The following is a 14,654-nucleotide window of genomic DNA, read 5'->3' on the forward strand; positions in this document are numbered from 1 at the left end:
ATGTGCTTCAGGGCTGTGTTCTGCATTTTTTCCATTTACAGACATGAAGACTGTTCCTCCCACTGGCAGATTGCAGGAAGCTGGGGATAGCACAAAATTTATAGGATGACAGAGTCAGGACCCCACATGACTTTGTGCCTATGGGAAGATTGATTGAATCCAAATGTAATGGGGATAATTGTGAAGTTCAACCTTTGGGGTAAAAAGTCAACAGCATCAGTACAGACTGGGAGAGATATATTCAGACATCATCAGCTAATGCTGAAAACAGAAAGACAATGGCTTGGGTCTTAGCTGTTGTGAGGTTTGAACGTAAAGCGCTTAGATCCGTGCCTGACATGTGGGAGGGGCTACACAATGTGAGCTACTTCTTCATTTTCACCCTTTGAGAACAATACTTTAGGAAGGCCACTGCAACCATGGTCCATGTCATTCCTTGCTCCCCAACCACTTCCTCGGTAGTCTCCTTGCCAACTGTCTTGCCACCACGTTTGTGCCCTTTCCTCTCCCCATTGCCAAACCCAGCTCTTGAACTATGAACCATTATGAAATCCACTTTGCCACTGACCTTGGCTGGGATGCATCAAACCTCTGCCCTCCGACTCCATGATCCCTGTAACTTTCTTGACCAAAGTGATGTTCTCTGGCCACCACTCCCCTCTAGGGGTTGCTTTCCATATCCAGATCCAAGCTGTTTAGAGGCAATGATTGTCTTTGGTTTTGCATTTGTACCCCAGCACAAAGTCCAGTGGTGGTCACTCAGCTAGTGCTTAAGAAATGCTTTTGTCATTCATTAATGGGGCCTTTTCACCTGCCATGTCTAGCCATTGACTGGCTGAATTCCCAGTCCACTCCAGATCCCAGACTGGCTTCACTCTGACACTAGATGCACTTCCTCATCTTAGACTTGGAAAGTTGATTTTTTGAGCCCAGGTTTAAAGCTTCAATTTACCCTTGTGATCAGCTTTAGCTCAACACAGAAACCAGGGGGCCTCATTTGGGACACTCCTTTGTCATCCACCTTGTTCACTCTCCTCTGCTGCTTTGTTTCATCTGCTTTTGGCAGTTTGAAGATACTCCACACAGGTGCGTATTCATCATATTGAGAGGTGCCTGAAACTCCCTAGGGGCACCCAGAGATTCTCTAATGCATACTCTAATGCAGACATGGGTAGTTGTGCTATTTGTCTATACATTTTAGTTATGGAATTTTAAATTTCATCTAGCCCCCAAAGTATGTAACACATGGTGCTGCTGCACCAATGGATGTGGTCCACCTGAGAAGTTTTGTTTTTGTTAATTAAAAGTTTTATTGACTTTTGTTTGACACCAGAGTAATTTCCAGATATACACTGTCTGTCCTCCCTCTCCCCCCACCCACTTGTTTGTTGCATAAGAAGGAAAAAGTTAAGGAAAACCCTCTAGTAGAGAAACTATGTCTGGTAAGTGTATGCAACATTCTGTCTCTTAGGCCCTCACTTCTTCATTGAAAGGATAGAGGTACATCCTTATCTTATTTCTTAGGACCAAGACTGTCAATATTTTTACCTAACTACAAGGCTCCTTTTAGGAAATCCTATGAGGTGGATAAAAATATCATTAGGGCCATCCTCACCTCACCTTTTTCATGTTGTTGTTCATTCCAGCACCCTGTCTTCTCCTCACTCCCTTCTCTCCACTCCCTAGAAATCCAGGGATCTCATGCTTCTCTCTTGTCTTCCAGGACCCTTCATCAAGGCCATAGGCCCTCTTGGGCTAACCCCAGTGCACTTGGGTGCCCACATCTCCATCCCTAAAGGTCCTAACTCTCTGCTAACTGACTGTGGGTGGCAGTGGTTCAAACAGTAGGTAGAAAGACCCTCTAAGTGCATGAAGACCCCCAGGTAAAGATCACAATGCATCCTTGTCTCTGGGCTGCATTCCTTAAGCAAAGCTTGAAGGAATGCCATGAACAGTGGAGGCTTCAGGGAGGGCCTGGCTGGTGGGGGTGTTGCTAATTGAGGTGGGGGGCCTCTCCATCTTCTTCAGGTCCTGTGGGTTATTCATCTTGTTACTTGGCCACCATATCGGACAGCATGGCTCCTTGCATAAATCACCCCAATTCTGGGGTCTGATCTGTCACCCCCTGGCTGTGTGATGATGACCAAGTCACTCCCCTCTCTGTGTTTCAGTTTTGACACCTGTAAAATAAGGGACTTGGATGATTTCTAAAGTCTCATCTAAAATTGGACTAAGAACCACAGAGTTCTATTAGCCCTGAAAGGAGACTTTGCAGTACAGTGCCTGGTTAATCCCAAGAACGTTAGAAGGGGCAAACTTAGCATAAGTCAGAGATTTAGATCTGGAGGGGGCCTTGGTGGTCATCCCTCCATGTTTTACAGATGGGGAAATTGAGGCCCAGAGAGGTTTAGACCAGATGACCTTCAAAGTGCCTTCCAGTTTCAAATGCTGTGACCCCATGACCTTTGGAATGATTCAGCCCACCCTCATCTTACATTTGGAACCAAAGCACAGAGATGGGAAGGTGACTCCCCTTCTGTCCCATCACTGGTCAGTGGCAGATTTGGCAGAATAAGAATGTGAGCCTCCCGACTCTTCCTTTTTAGAACATCTAGTCCAAACCTATCCATTCTTCAGATGAGGAAGCTGAGACCCCGAGAGGTGAAGCAGTGTGTTCAGGATCCCAGTTAGTAGGTGTGACTCCATCCTCAAACCCAGGGTACTGGCCTCCTGCTCCCTCAAGCTGGGCTACTTCCCACCATGTTCTCTTGATGTGTTCTCATGGAACAAGAGCAGCTCAGAGAAAAGCTCCCTGGGCAATACAGATGAAAGCGCATTGATACCCCTTGCTCCCCCAGGTCCCTGACAACTTGCGTTTTGATTCTCTTTGGGAACAAGTGTTCTAAAGAGCTATTCTTGTTGCCTAATGAACCAAGAATCCAAGCCTTGGCTTTCCTAGCTGTTATGATTCCTGATCTCACCAGAGTCTCTTATCAAAATGTGGCCTCATTAAGAGCAGGAGGCAATGCTGGATCCCATTAAAATGTGCTGAGCTCACTTGTTGGCTGACACAAGACAAAGGGAAATGTAATTATTTCAAATCTGCTCACATTGGACTGGAAGGTACCTCACAGGCTGAGATGAACAACCGTGAAGCCGCCCGGCAGCCTTCAGTCCTGCCTGCCAGGGGCTGGAGCGGAGAAAGAACACAGGCTGCTTTGTGGTGCTTCAGTTTCTAGGCCAAGGCCAGCATGAAGCAAGGCCAGGGCTGTAGCAATTTCTGAGGGCCTCTCCCTTCAACCAGCACAACAGATTGATGCTCCCTGAACCAAAGACCTGACAGTCTCAGCAGGGCCTCTGGAGGGTACAGATGGAACCTATGGCCTTTGGTGCCCCAGAGTGTCAGAGATTTGCTTGGATTCCCGGGAGGAGATCCAAGGACCCATCCCCTAATGGTCCCGCTATTGTCCAAAGCAAATCAATATGGAACATGGAGTACCTGCTGTTAGACACACAGGTTGTGGCAGGGCCCAGGATGCCTGGAGTCGGCTGCTTAATGGCATGTGGCCTTTCTATCTTCCTCATTTTTCATCATGAAAGAACCTCAGATAGATATATTCAATCTAATTGGAAAACCGGCCAAGAGGAGGTGGCCTGCTCTGCCAGCCAGTATCCAGGGAGGTGGCCTCTGGTTTTCAGGTTCTCGGCTCCGGAATCTGATGATTTGTGACTCTAGGGGAAGACAGGAGACTCCAGAGACAGGGCAGTGATGGTCAAGCAGACAATTAGGATTGGTCAGGTGGTGACTGTCCCTGGCATTGTGCTGGGTGCTGTCAACACCAAGACATGAGAGAGACAGTGCCTTCCCTCAAAGAGCTCAATCAACCTCAGTTTCCTGATCTGTAAAATGGGCGTTTTACTTTCCCTTTCTTGTACTCCCGATGTCATAGGGTTGTTGTGAGGGAAACACTTTGTTATCCACCAAGTAAGTGGAGACATGCATGTTGTTACCATTAACACAGAGGAAGGGTAATCACTGGATTTGCCTCATGTGGTCATCGCCTCGTATCTTCCTCCTCCCCTCGGTGTGTCATCCTCTGCCTTTTTCAGTCGTTTGCTTGTGGCCTGTGCCAAAGACATCACAAATAAGGAGTGGAATGGTGTTGACCAAGCTGGAGCGCTAATTCTTGGGTTAAATGGCTGAGCAGTTTTCTTGGCCTTGGTGACCAAGCAGCTTGTATTTGCTTCTAGGTCTGTTCCCTTGCGACTTTGGGAAGGCCCAAATTCTTTAGACAGGCACCCCAAACCTCTAGCATCTTCACCCTCAAACAATGGAGTGAGGATTGACTTAGTGGTGGAATCTGTTTTTCTTGCCCAGAAATTAACTTGAATCTTCCAGAGGCAGAGAATAATCAGACCATTTGGCTCTACTCCTTCGCCTCGAAGGAAAAGCGGCCCCAAGCAGAGGGTGAGCAATGATTTGTGTTCCTCTGTGGGAGGGCTCAGTCCTTGGTCCAGGACTGGTGTTGCTGCCAGTTACATAAATCATGTTTCTGTGCATTTATCCCAGCAATAACCAAGAGCCAGGGACAAATTGTGGGGGCCTAATGCGATTTATGCACACAGGTTTCTATGCAGGACTTCCCATAAATGAAAAGGGCTCTCATTTTTTCCCTCCTCCTTAAAGAAAAGAATCAGCCAAGTCCTTGGGAGAATATAATTTTCTCCCATCTAGTGGTAAATGGCATTAGTACAGCAATCAGACATCAAGGTAAAAGATAAATGCAGCTGGTCTTGGGTGGGGGGAGGTTCAAAGAGACCAGACAATGGTGGTAATGGCTCCCTGGCCTCTCACGTTTCTAACAGTATTAGCCTTGTGCTGAGCCCAGTTATGATTTCTTAAACTGTTTTCTATCTACACTGGGTAATCTGCTTCATCATTTGGAAATAGCTCATGTGCCTTGATGTTATCCTTGTGGGCGTGTGGCCATGGGGCTAAAAACAATCCGATTTGTTGGAGATTTCACATTTTGTATGATTACCGTGCCATGTTTATTTCCAAGACTGGTTCAATGTCACCATTTTGTTGCCCTTAATGGAAAGCTGCTTGTGGTAACTCTCAGGAGACTGTATTTCAGGACATTGTGTTTGTTACACATTTGGGCAAATCAAAGTGGAGGAAAAAGGGGGGCTGAAAGTGCTGTATTTTCTGCCCCTTCAAAGATTGAGGTGCTTAATACACCAGGAGAAGTGCCAGGGCAGGGGAGAGCTTGCAGCCTCAGCCAGATGCTGGCAAGCCAAGGGGATTGATGAGCTACGAGTACAAACAAAATAACATGGATAAAAGTCTTATGGGATATGTCTTTGGAGATGGGGAGGCTCTGCGTGAATGTTCCATGGGTTGGTCCCTAGGCTGGGAGCCAGGAGACCTAGGATCTGGAAATAAAACTATCTCATTAACTAGTTGTGTGACATTGGGCTGGTCATTCACCTCCCTGTGCTTTGGCGCCCTCCACTGCCAAGGGATGGGGATGGTCTAGATAAGCAGTTCTCAAATGTCTTGGTTTCAGAACTCCTTCACACTCTTCACAGTTATTGAGGAGCCCCCCACCCCAGTCTGCTAAGAGCTTTTGTTTATGTGGACTGACACTATTGGCATTCACCATAAGAGAAATTGAAATGTCTTTGAATGATTTTGAGAATGGTTTTGACCCCCTGGACCTTCTAAGGGGTGTCTAGAACCCTTAGGAGTTTGCAGACCATGCTTTGAGAACAACTTGTCTCAGTCTCTCAAGTCCTGAGAATCTGTAGGGAGCTGGTGAGACCTAGAGTGTCAGCGTTGTGGAGTAGCTGTTAGGAGGCATGGAGCTGGATTCTGGCTCCTCTGCTCTCTGCTTCTAGGAAAGTTACCTATCTCAAGGCATCTGTTTTCTCATCTGTGAAAGGGGGACAAGAAGACTTCATTGGTAGGGTAAGTCTCAAAATGCTAGGGAGGCAGGCACTGTTACAGACAAGAAGACAACCAGGAAGGAACATGCCTGCTTCTCCATCCTTGATGCTGTGAGAGGAAGGATTTGGCCTGGCAAGATCACTGTCAGTAGATTCTGCCTCATCAGAGTAGAGATCTGGTACCCTTGAAAAGTGACTCCCCACATTGCCAAGGAAGGGGGTTTCTGGCTATTCTCTGCATACCCCATATAGACACAGTGGAGGGTTTTGGTATTGTCCCAAGAATGTGAAAACAAACAAATGAAAAGCATGTTCCCGTCGGGCATCCTTTGGAAGCCTGGTTTATTTCTGAGACAGTCACAGGGAGTACAATGAGGACAGCACAGTACAGAGGGCAGTGGATATTCATCAGTTCTCTATCTATCTTTTGCCATCCTGTCTGGAGCATTTGGGGTTATTGGTCAGGAGCTGGGAGGGACTTGAAGTCATCTGGTCCAATCCTCTTGTTTTGTCAAGGAGGAAACTGAAGCTAAATGACATGCCCAAGGTCCTTGGGAGCTGTGCCAGGAACATGGTTCTAGCTTCCAGTGGGCCACTCTGAGGCAGAAGTTCAGTGGCTCACTTCAGTGGAGGTGTTACTGACTAATCTGACCTATCTGTCACTACCCCACCCTCAGGATCACTGCTGCTTGATGGACCCATCTAGTTCAACTTAATGTGCTCTGTTTAAAACACAAACTGAGTGTTCTTCTGCAATAATTCAATTGGTGACCATTGATTATGTACCTAGGAGAAGCCTTGTACTCTCCCCAGTCATGACTACAGAAGGGAGGCAATTCCCGGGGGCTCAAGGAACTATAGGACACATCTTGTTGACCAGTGAGAACAGGATACCTGGAGGAGAGGGGGAGAGAAGGGAGGAAGAATTTATGTGACCTACTATATGTCAGGTACTGTGCTAGATCCTTTTTACAAATATAATTTCATTTGATCTTCACAACAATCTTGTGAGGCTGTTTCTATGTCCATTTTACAGTGGAGGAAACTGAGGCAAAGAGACCTTAAATGACTTGCTTGGCTAGTAGTGTCTGAGGACATATTTGAACTCAGGTCTTCCTGACTCCAGACCGAGCTCAATCAACTGCCCCAACTAGCTGCCTCACAGACATACAAAGTAAAAGCTAGATAATTGATGCATGCCACTCAAGAGAGTGCTGTGACCAGGAATATGTGGGCCATGCACATTTTTTGCTTACTCTAACAACTGCTATGTGGCTGACACCTCTGTGGTGCCTGGTATTGAATGCCAATAAAGCCCACATATGATCACAAGGATATGTTTTATGTTCAGAGGAGAGGGAGACTTAAGAGTTACAACCTTGGTCCTTTCCAGAAGAAAGTGACTGTGAATTAGGAATATTTATGCACAGCCAACCCTGTCCTTTGAGATGGATGGTGATGGTGGCAGCATGCATGAGCAATGTCCGGGTTTGGGGCTCACTGTTATGGTGGATTGGGGATATGGATATGGAGATTCTGGGATGCTATGGTCCCTAGGCCCTGAAAGCACTACCCTTTTCCAAGATAACTCCAGATATTCAGGGGCTTCCTCTCTCCTACACCTGTCAACCTGAAGCCATGAAAAGCGATTCGGGTGGGGTGTAGGTAAGGCAAATGGATGAAGGTTACAAGGACAAATGTTGGATGCTGTGGATAAGTTCACTTCCCTTGGCAGTATACTTTTCTGGGATGTCCACATAGATGATGAGGTTGACATACACATTGCCAGAGCTAGCTCAGTGGTTGAGAGGCTATGAAAGAAAATGTAGGAGAGAAGAGGTATTAGGCTGCCTACCAGATGGAAGGTCTATGAAACCTGAACAATATACCAGCACCATGCCTGGAAAGTGAATTGCTTCCATTTGAATTGTCTTAGGGAAATTCTGAAGATCACCTGGAAAGATAAGATACCAGACACTAAGGTCCTTTTTTGAGCTGAACTGCCAAGTATTCAAACTCTGCTTCAGAGAACACAGCTCTGATGGGCTGACCATGTTGTTCAAATGCCAAAAGTAGGTTTACCTGAAAGGCTATTTTATGGAGAACTCACAGAAGGCAAGTGCTCCCATGGAGGTCAGAAGAAGTGATACAAGGACTCTCTGAAGAACTTTGGAGTGGATTGTGTGACATGGGAGATACTGGTTCAAGACTGCCCAGCATGGTGCACTCTTCATCAATGAAGGCATTGCACTCTATGAGTGAAGCAGAATTGCAGTAGTTCAAGAGAAACATGAGATGTGCAAGTTTAGAGACATCTTCACTCCAAACATTCACACGGACTATTTGTGCCTAATCTGTGGTACGGCCTTCTGAGCTCATAATGGTCTTATCAGTCATGGTTGGCCACACTCTACTTTAACTCCAACATAGTGATGTCATTCTGGTCCTCTTCTAGCACAAAGGCAGGGCTAGAAATGACCCTTGGTTGTTGAGAGAGAGCAACAACAATTTTCTTCAAACACTGTTATATAAACACAATTAAATACTCAATTCATGGGGAAAAGCCCTTGTGACCCTCTTTTATTGATCATGGGGAAATGCTGAAATTTACCTTTGTATTTTAAGTCTGTTTTTATTTTACTTATCTGTTGTATTCTTATTTGTTTTTTACTTTTATTCATTCATTCACCCATTTATTTATTCATTCATCCATTTATGTATTTATTTATTCATTAATTAATTAATTCATTTATTCACCTATCTATTTATTCACCTATCTATTTATTTATTTATCTATTTATTTATTCATCCATTCACTCATTTATTTATTTATTTATGTATTCACTCATTTTCCTATTCATTTATTCATTTATTTATTTATTTATTCATTTATTTATTTACCTATTTATTTATTTGTTTGTTTGTTTGTTTGTTTATTTATTTACTTACTTTTCCTTTAAGTATATATCACTCTCCAGAATTTTTCTTTGAACCCTTTGTAAATCCCAACTTTCCCACATCAGCTAAGGAGCAGCTGGTCGTTATTCTGGACCAACATACTCTCTAACCCTAGAAGAGTCCCTATCTTTGTTCCACTCTTTACGAGTAATCAAAGCCACAGCCAGCCAGGGCAGACTGGCCTGAATCCTTCTGCATATTGGGAAGTTCATTGGCTCAATATCTGTCAGTGTTCAGAAAGGTTGGGCTGCTAAGGATGTAGTGAGTGCCACATCCAATTAGATTGCTGGTGGCTGTTTGGCTGGTGGGGGGGTGTCTTCTGAGGTACTGAGCCATTCTTCACTAATGGAAACAATCCAGTACATCTGGGGGACCACTAGCATTGTTGGCAGGAGTGGGATAGACTTTTGAATTTATTTCGGAGCATATTTCTGGGAGGAAGCCCTTGACACTTACTCTTTCCTTCAACTTCCTTACAAGAGAGTACCTCTGATAAAAATCAGTGAAGATCTGAGTGGGGAGTGGCTTCTTTCCCCTTTTCAATCAGATATGTGTTTCAACAATCCGGCTAGCAGCTTCTGTGGGGGTGTAAGATCCACCAACAATCAGTACCTAGAAAGCTGCCACACACTGCAAAAGCACTGGTTCTTTTGATCTGCTTTAATAAGGAAAGCAACGTTAAGGGGTTAACAAGCTTACTTTAATTCAGCATACAAATATCATTCACTTAGTTCAGGGGAAGAGACCAGCACCCTGAACTTCAGAGCAAAATACAAACAAATTACAAACATCAACAGATAGACCAAATACAGATTCATAGTTACCAACATCTAGGTTCAGCCTGGGAGCTCAGAATAAGGGCTGGCCCAGAGTCACTCACGCCACCACTGCTGTGGGTAAGAGCTCCGAAGAAGAGAAAGCCAACCCCTGGTTTTATATATTTTTCAGGGTCAGGGGTGAGTCACACATGCGACTCACCCACGTGACCTAAAATTGTCACAAAGAGGTGACTTAAACCCACATGGTCTAAGAGCCTCTGATGTCCCAAACCTATCACTCAAACTCATGTGTAAACTAGGCCCTCCCTTAGTTAGCCCCACCTGGACCCCACCTTAGTTACCAATCCACACCCACACAGGTTTTACAGCTAGTAGGGGTTTGGGCCTGGGGCTTAGCACCTAGTGAGGCTCAATGAAATACGCTGAATTACTCAAAGGAAACAAAAGCCAAACTCTTCAAGGGCACTTGGTCAAACTAAGTGTTAAGAGCCCATTTTGCTTACCAACACAATATGATCCTGACAGCCTTCATCAGGCATCTGTGAAACTCCTACTATTAGCTAGGCACAGGGCTAGGTGCTCGGACTACACAGAGAAAAAGAGACTAGATCTTTATCTGAAGGAGCTTGCAGGGGTGGAGGCAAGATGAACACAGATAAATACAAAACATCCCACATGATTTCAGGAAGAATACTAAAAACAGCTGGGAAGAGGTTGGGAAGGCCCTGGTAGGAGATGGTGCTCAAGCTATACCCTTGAATAGAGTTAAGAATTCTAAATGTTGGTGGTGAGGAGCAGATGTGCTCAAGGCATCAATGGCAGTAACAAAGACATGGAGGTGGGAGGTGAAATCTGGTATACTGGCACTAGCAAACAGACCAGTTTGCTTAGAATGGAGGGTGTGAAGGCAGCTACTACGGAGCAAGGCTGGAAAGACGGGCTGAGAACTTCACGAATGGCTTTCAATGCCAACCAAAGGATCATGTATTTGATTCAAGAATCAAAAGGGCACAGTGGAAGCTTTTGGAGTCAGGGGAGTGACATGGCCAGAACTATGTGTGTCAGGTGCCAGCTCACCTTCTAGGGAAGAACAATTAGGAGACTATCTCCAACAGCTCAGGCAACATGTTATGTAGAGTAGGACAAAGCCCTGGGTGTGTGGTCACCTTACCTGGGTATCTGATGTTAGCTATATGACCTTAGATGAATGAATTTCTTCATCTGTGAAGTGAAGGACTTAGGTAACCTGTCAGTCAATAAATCAACTACCATATATTTAGTACCTTCGCTATAAGAACAACCAGGGGAGAGCATTGCCATGGAAATCAAAGAGGATCAAGGAGAAGAGGGTGATAAACAGTATCAAACCTTTAAGGTTCCTTAGAACTCTAAATCTATGAAAAAATGAATCAAAGAATTTCAGTTTATGGGAAAGGACCCTGGAAACAATCTAGTCCAAATTGTAACTGAAGGGAATCTTCAGTAGTGGATACCTGACAAGTCGAAATACGAATAAATGACCATGCAGCAAGAGTAGGGGGAAGTATACAGTGAAAAATGTCAAGGAATTTAGAGGTGTTATGTGGCCCAGGAACTTGGAGGCAGGAGAGCTCAGTGGTATTGGAGCAGTTTGGAAAGGTCTTGTGGAAAAGGTGAGCTGGGAACTGGGATGGGAGGAAGAAAGGGTAGAATCTCGAGAGGTGGAGAACAATAGGCTTGTTTTTATCAGCATGGAACAAAAACTTAGAAAACCAAATATCCCTTTCAGAGTCATGTTGGCTTCTGCCAATCTACGAACTAGTAGTTCCTCTCTGGCACCTTCGCAGCCAGATAAATTGGCAAACTATATCATTGACTTTTCAAGGGTTTTCTTCCTATGTTCAACAAATTCAACTCAATAAGCATTTATTAAGTCCCTACTGTGTACCAAGTACTGTTAGTGGGCCACTAGGTCAAGAATTAATAGTCCTTGCTCTCAGTAAGTTTACAGGGCTTACTGGCTTAACCTTACTTCTGAGGTGCTTAGAACTGAACTTTCCAATATACACAATTTTGGCCCAATGCTAACATTTCTGGGCAGATTACAAAGAGAATATACATGAAGCCAAACCCTGGAATAACATTGGAAATTCATCTTTGCCAGATATCAACTAAATATAGTCACTAAATCTTCCCTCTAATTGTTATTTCAAAGAAGCAGAACAAACAAAATCTTGGGAATCACCAAAGAACTTCTGTTTCTGTAGTGTGGAGAAAAGAGGATCTTAGGGGTGGACAGGACTTTGGAGGCCTTCTCATCCAACTGCTTCAGTTTTCAGAGTAGGAAATGGAGATAGCCCAGTTGGGGAAAGGGGTTAGCTCCTCTCATGGAGCTAATTAGTGTCCAAAGTACCTTGGATTATAGTCCACTGCTTTTCCCAAGTTTCTAAGCTACAGAAGACAGAGGTTATGTATAAGGAACAGGATACATATGGAGAAGTGTGACCATCTTGTCTCCATCTTCACTGATGGTCAACCAACCAATCAATCAATCAACATACATTTATCACATTCCTGGCACTGTGCTTGACACTGGGGATACAAAGACAAGTAGATATAAAGCAAAAAAAAATGCAAAGTAGTTTGAGTTAGCAATGGAAGGTATCAGGAAAAGCTTCCCATAGGAGTTGCTAGTTGAGCTGTTTCTTGAAGGAAGAACAGGACCAAATGAGGCAGGAGCGAGGACATGCATACCAGTCATGGGGGACAGTCAGTATAAAGGCACCCAGAGAGATGATGGAGTGTCATGAATGAAGAGACAAGAGTAGTCTGGCTGTATTGTAGAAGGGGAGCAATATCCAGTGTTCCTGGAAAGTTGAGTTAGAGCCATGTTGTGAAAAACTTTAAAGCTAAACAGAAGAGTTCACCTTTACTTCTAGAGGCAATAACACACCACTGGGATTCATTGACTAAGGGAGGGACATAGTCAGATATGTACATAAGAAGAAAAATCCCCTTGACAACTATGTACAAGATGGACTGAAGTGGGGAGAAGCATGAGGTAGGAGATCAATTAGGATGCCATTGAGATTAATCTAGGCCAGAGGTGATAAGGGTCTGACCAAACATGGTAACTGTTAGTAGAGAGAAGGGGTTGGATGTAGAAGATGTTTTGATGATAGAAACAACAAGATTTGGCAATTTACTGGATCTGTGGAGTTCAGAAGAGTGAGAAGTCAAGGACGATAACAATGTTAAAAACCCAGGACACTGGAAGAATGATGGTGCCTTTGTTAGAAACAGGGATGTTTGGAAGAAGAAAATGAGTTCTGTTCTAATCAGAAATAAAGCAGAATATAGTAGGAGTTAGGGTTGTATACTCTGGGGAAAGTCCTTATTTTCATACCTTACACACACTTAGAGAACACTTTATAATTTACAAAGTGTTTTTTCCCCTCACAACAGCCCTCTGAGTTAATGCATTGTTAACCTCATTTTACATATAAGGAAACTGAGGTTGATAGGTGTCAAATGACTTGTCTCAGGTTACCCAGTTATTCAGTTTTGGAATTACGAGTCTAAATTGGCTCTAAAAGCCAGTGTTCTTTCCACAGTTCTTTCTCCAGCAAACAATGAGAGTGGTTATACTGCAAGATGTCATTAAACTGCACATGTATAACCTACATCAAATTGCTTACCATCTTGGAGAGGGGGGAGTGGAGCAAGGAAGGGAGAAAATTTGGAACACAATTAAAAAAACACAAATGTTTAAAATGGCTTTTACAAGTAATTGGGAGAAATAAAATATTATTTTAGAAAAGAAAGCAAGGGGAAAAGTGCTTCCTTTATCTGGAAATTCTGAACCACGGGGAAACCAGCTTGGTTCTGTTTGACATGCAGGGGGAGGGGGTGTTGGTAGCCTTTCCTCTGCCAGGACATCATACCAACTCATAATCTCCTCTAGCAAAACAGACTCTAGTTATTTGCAAAAAACCCAAGTAAATATTTTTAAACCGGTGTAGCAATAAATTAATTCCATGACTTAAAAGGAGCCTGTTAAATGAATACAGAACTTCTCCATGACTGAAGGATCTTACAGAAAAGATTTGATTTTAGTATCTTTTCACTGTTGCCCATGTCTGTCACTGTGGTAGAAGGAGTGGCATCTATCCTTGGTGCTGAACTCATTTTAAGCCCCATCCTAACAGAAAGTCAGCAATCCTGACTGATGTTGATTCACTGCCAGCCCACTTCACACTGTAGTTGTCCTTATATTCATACCTGTAGCCTCTTTATGTCCCCTCACAGTGTCTTTGAGGACCGGATTCTGCCTCATTTGTGGTTGTAACCCAAGAAGGGCCATGTGCATGGTAAGTGCTCTACAAATGCAATTGTGAATGAATGAATGGGAAGAATAAGTGAACAATCTCCAAATCCAGGGACTGTGGCTGCCTTCCTGATTTGGCAGCATTGTAGGCTTTTTGACAGATTGAAAATGAATATGAATCCTGATGAGGAAGGAAGGAATAATTCGTGGTTATTTAAAGTAAGGCCCTCTTTTCATGTCAGGATTTCAACCAGATGAAATTTGACCCTTGCATTTTCTTTAAAAAATGATTTTTTATCAATGTTCTGTTTGATTTTCATTTTTAAAAAAACATCACTGCCCATTTCCTTTTCTCACTCTGCATCACTAGAGAATTTTCACCAAGGTCAGTAGCAGTGACAAGTCTCTGCTCTTCAGGATCCAGGGCTTGAAAAGACTTTTGCTGGAAGCAGATGAAGAAGGCACCATGGGCGTGGACTTCTCTTGGTCTCTGTTATTCTGTCATTTGAGTAGTTAGTTCCATTAAAACCATGGTCCCATTCTGTGGCATCTCTGACTATTGTGTGGTAGACTGATCCCTTTAGGAAGTGCACTCGTGAATAGTCCTCTGCATCCTCCCTTCAATGCAGGACACAGAGATAAAATAGGAGACTTCTCTTGAA

This window comes from Trichosurus vulpecula, chromosome 5 (assembly GCF_011100635.1).
Source record: "Trichosurus vulpecula isolate mTriVul1 chromosome 5, mTriVul1.pri, whole genome shotgun sequence".
Lineage (NCBI taxonomy): Eukaryota > Metazoa > Chordata > Mammalia > Diprotodontia > Phalangeridae > Trichosurus > Trichosurus vulpecula.